A 5414-nucleotide genomic window follows, 5' to 3' on the forward strand; every position below is an offset into this window, starting at 1 on the left:
GTCTTTCCCTCATTACAGAAACTCCAGAAAATTATCTGGTTTTAATTAAAAAGTCTATTGGTGTCCACTAAAACTAATTATTATGCTCACCCCAGTAAAGAAGAAAAACAGTTGGCCTCATTTACATGTAACACAAAGGAAGTCTATACCAAGGTTTGACTATCTCCCCGGCAGACAAAAATCTCCAGAATTATAAAACCTCTTAGTTGGTTTGTTCTATTTAATCTTTTCTTTTTTCATTGTCTGTAAATCATTTTCCAATCCACATAGCTTTAAAGATAACAATGTGAATAAAATTAGTTTCTGTTTGTATCTGAATCATATCAAAAGGAATGCAGAGATTTTTGTACATACTGTAACTTTCTTTGGGACAGTCAGACTTATAAGCATAAGTGAAATTTGCTTTCTGGGATCTTAAAAAGCTACCCAGAAGAAACAGACAGTCCTCTGACCAGCTGATACTAAACTTCAGTAAAAAAAATCTGTGTGCTTTCAGCTGGATGAGCGCGGTTGCATGCATTTAGATGACCTTGATAGAGGAAATAGTGGTTTTAAATGAATCTGCAAATGAGAAGTTACAAGATTAGAACGGTTTAAATTGCAGGTGTTGATTTGCTGTGGAGCCATTTCACACACAGGCAACTCCATGAGGCATGTACTTGAGAGAAGAGCAGTAGGAATTTAGCATTTATTACCAATGATGAGTGACTCTTCTAAGCCGTACCCAGAATCCCAGAGAGTTTATAATCAGGCTTTGGTGAGAATGAAATACTCTATTCAGATGTAAATACATTTTCTTTTTTCAATAGTTGGAGTGTCTGCTAAGTGCCAAACACTAAGTTCAGTGGAAGATCCAAAGTCACGGTAGGGGATGAACAGGGATGACCATTGCGCTCACCAAGCTGAGCCTGGTGCTGAAGAGCAATAGATTTTTTACAACTCAGAGGAAACGGAGATGTCGGGACATTTCACTTCCCTCTCTGACCTTAATTTACTCTTTTTAAATGAGAGGGTTTGGACAACATGATCGCTTAAGCTCTAAAGTTCTGATTCTAGCACCATGCAAAGTTCACTTCAAAGACAGTGACAGAGTTGCAGCAACATAAATAGATCTCAGGATATAAACACTATGTTATTCAAAGGGAAAATAAAGATGACAGACTGCATGTTTTAAAATAAACTCACTGTGGTTTTTAATTCTCATTTCCAACCTTGAGTTTTATGAGTATTGATTTCCTAAGTAAAGAAAGCCTACTGCTGCTATCTTCCTTAAGTACCTTTCTATTCATTTTAAATAAGGTCATTAAAAAATTTTCATGCCATATATATATATGTATATCATATATATAACTTTATATGTGTGTGTGTGTGAGTGTGTGTGTGTGTGTATATATATGTGTGTGTGTGTATATATATATAAGCTTTCCATTTATATGTCCTCTTACCCTCACCAAAAGGACCTTCCTTATGTGACTAAAATGAGAGGTTTAATTTTGGACACAGAAAGTTAAGCTTGACGTCTACTGAGCACTTATAAGAAAAACAATACCTTGCTTTGCCAAAAACAAAAAATCATTGTGAAGTACTTCAAACATTAGTAGAACATGTCATGACAACAAAATGGGATGGGCAAACTGAAGGACAAAGACATGGCATTTGCAATTTACTTACGGTTACACAGTTATTTTATATATCTGTCTTAAATTTATCTTACTTTTTATCCTTTACTGTAGTACTATGGTGCAATTTTCCTACTCTACAGGCAAGGACTTTGCGTTTCAGAAATAGCATGTTCTAGCTGGGCTCGGTGGCTCAGCCTGTAATCCCGCGCCTTTGGGAGGTGAGTGGATTGCCTGAGCCCGTGGGTTCGAGACCCGCCTGGGCAGTGAGACTTCATCTCTACAAGAAATCAAAAAATCAGCCGGGCGTGGTAGCGCATGCCTGTAATTTCGGCTACTTGGAAGGCTGAGGCAGAAGGATCGCCGGAGCCCAGCAGGTCGAGGCTGTGGTGGCCGGGAGCAGCCACTGCACTCCAGTCTGGGCGACAGAGTGAGACTCCAACTCAAAAAAAAAAAAAAAGAAAGAAAGAAATAGCATGTTCTTAGAATAGATTTGAAACTATGTCAACCTATCTAAAACTTCTCACAATTTCCTTATACCATGTGTGATTCTAGCACATAATATATACTTACCAGATTATTTTTTAAAAGGTCTTTATTTTTCTTCAAAGAATAAGAAGGTGGTTGTAGGAGAGGAATTAAGGCGAAAAGTGCTGTTAAACAACTACCATTCTATTGCCCAAAAATGTTTCCCAACTTATCTTCCCCCAACCCTTCCACATCCTTGTAAGTACCCAAATTAGACTACTGCACCCCATCCAGACTCAACTTCTTAGTTTAATCACTCTTCAGTCCTTCACTTCACTTTTTATCTCATCTCCGTTTGCTAAAAACCTATTTATCCCAAAAATCCATCTCATGAGATTCTCCCCTTGCATGAAAACACCTTCTTTCCCCAGAATGGGTAAAATTTTGCCCACTTCAAATTCTTAAGTTCCTTTTTTGGTCCCTGAGGTTCAGAGTAGCATGTAGGAAGGAAATGAATATTTGAATCAGACATATATATTCCATAGTCTTGTTTTTCAGACTGTTGGTTAGGGGACTTTGGAAAACTTAACCTCTGTGAGCCTCAGCTTCCTCAATTACAGAGTGGAAAAAAAGAACTCCAACTGAAATATCTACTCTTCAGAGTTAATATGATACCTTGGTCAGTGATAAAATGAAAAAAAGAAAATGAACATATTATTTCTCACCGTTAAAGATAAAACTTGGGTAGGTCCATAGCTTTTGTGCTTACTCTTAGCTAATGTTTTGGCATTAAACATTCCAGTCTAGTCTAATCACTGCAAAACTAGAGTCCAATCCAGTAAAGAAATAAAATATCTAAAGTCTTAGTCAGTATCAACCTTTCCTCATTTCCCGGGTGGAGACTCAGGGTGGGGTGAGGGGTGTGGTTTCTTGAGAAGTTTCTAACTCTGCCTGCTCCCTCACTCTGAAAACCACAGTTCTGGGCTCTTCAAAGTCAGACGAGGGAGAGAGGGACTAAAGGAAGGAGTCAGGTTACCTGGCTGGTTATTATGTGACTTTAGTGCTCTCTAGACTGTAGATGCATCACTGACTCTTCCTCAGTTGAACACCTGCTTCTTCAGAGCTTCTCACTAAAGATCTGCAATGCCCCGACCTTGGCAATACCTTCCTCTCAGTAACTCCCTTCTGAGCACCCAGCAACCCACTATTTCTTCATGTATTGTAACCCTCTGAGTTAGTCGTTTTGGAAGGGTTTCTCTTTTAAGATAACCCTAGTCCACTTCACTTTTGTGGAAGTTGGGGGCAAAGGGAGTCTCCTTTTCTTGCCAGGAGCCAATTTGGTTAACAGTTCAGCTTACTCCCCCAAACCCCAGTGGATTTCTTTATACCGCTTGACTTTAGACTTCTCAGACTTAAGTCAAACCCACTGTGTCCTTCAATCTCCAGGACACAGAAATCAAAATCTGTTCACATTCTCCATGAAGCCCCCACTCATTGACCAGAGCTAAGTTAAGCATCGGCTATTTTCATGAGAAGGGGGCAGAGAAAACTATTCAAAGTTCATGCAAAAATCTCTCTACTTTCTAAGTTATTCTTCTTACACTAGATGGGGTACATGACCATGCTGGCAGAATCACCTTGTTATCCCTTAGCAAAGCATACACAGGTGGTCTAGCACCTCACTTTTGCTTCTGTGACATTGGATGGAGGGGAGAGGATTGTTCCTTGGAATCTTTTATGCTGTTATTTGTCTTTGGTCTCTATTTTTAAAATCTGTTGCAAGATAATGGCCTCAATGAGCAGCTAAACTAGGAATGTGAAGGTCATCAGGAACGAAGGATGCTTTCTTTTGTCTTTCCCTCTTTGGGGCCAAGTACCACCTTAACTCTGCTCACAATCTATTTGGTTCTCTATTCCCAAGCTGACTTTCTTTGTTTCTCTGTGCACATGCCAATAAAAGGCCACTTCAAGCTTCCAATATTATGTTTTTCTCCCACAGACCAAACTAGTTTAATTCCCACTTCAAAATTCCTAAAGAAGAAAGACAGTTGGCTTAATCTGGAACAGGTAACGATCCCTAATCAGTCACTTCATGAAACAAACAGGGTATAAGAGCACATCCTTCCAGGCAGGAGAACTCTCAAAGAAAGGTGGTAATAGTCTGGGCAGACACTCCGACCATATCTAGATATATTAGCACATATCTAGAAGCATTAGCACATATGCTAGTACCTGACACAAAGTCTAGCATGAATAAATAATATGTTTTCTTCACTTTCAAGACATGTATTATCTTCTGAATAGTTAGATGCACTAAACATTGTGGTTAGCTCTCCAATATTTACTCTCCTTTTTCTTACTGTCTACCTAAATGTTCACTCAGATAGCATCACCTCCTCTGGGCATCTCACACTAGCAGTGGACAAGTGGCTGAAGCTCAATCTAATGAACATAATCCCTCTCCCTGGTCAAAGTTATCTGTACCAGCTTGACTGATCTCAGGTTAATAAAATAAGAAGAGAGAAAAATTCCTTCTGAGATCACTACTAGAAATGATCGCTTCTTCCTCCATAGATGTACATGGAGAAAGATGTTGCTATGAGAGTTGAGTTGAAACAATCCTTTTGTGACCACAAAGTAGAACCAGCTTCAGAAGAAGTCAATGCTAAAACAGAGAGAAGATAAAAGGAAACTTCTGAGCAGCTGATTTACACCAACCCTTGAGGCCAACTTACATGTCAACTTTCAGTTATATGCCATTTTAACCAGCTTGAGTTGGATTCCAGAAAAATCTAATGTGCATATCTGCCCCAAATTCTAACATGTCAGAACAAGATGTCAGTGAGTACATTTGCCAAAAATTCTGATGGTGCCTGAAAGGAAGTTGTAAACGAACTCTAGGGAAAAAGAAATCAAGAATTAAGACTTCAAAAATATGATAATTAAAAACAATAACAAAACTCCTCAGAGAGTATGTCAGACACAGAAAATTCTGAGACGGTGTTGGGTATGGGGACTCACACTGGTAATCCCAGCACTTTGGGAGGATGAGTCAGAAGCATCGCTTGAGCCCAGGAGTTCAAGACCAGCTTGGGCAATGTAACAAGACCTTGTGTCTACAAAAAAATTTTTAAAAATAGCCCGGTGTGATGTAGCATGACTGTAGTCCCATTTACTTGGGAGGCTGAGAAGGGAGGATCCCTTCAGCCCAGGAGTTTGAGGCTGTGGTGAGCCATGATCAGGCCACTGCACTCCCATCTGGGTGAGAGAGTGAGACAAGAAAGAAAGAAAGAAAGAAAGAAAGAAAGAAAGAAAGAAAGAAAGAAA

Source organism: Carlito syrichta, unplaced genomic scaffold (genome assembly GCF_000164805.1).
Source record: "Carlito syrichta isolate Samal-C Ts95f unplaced genomic scaffold, Tarsius_syrichta-2.0.1 Scaffold313431, whole genome shotgun sequence".
In the NCBI taxonomy this organism is placed as follows: domain Eukaryota; kingdom Metazoa; phylum Chordata; class Mammalia; order Primates; family Tarsiidae; genus Carlito; species Carlito syrichta.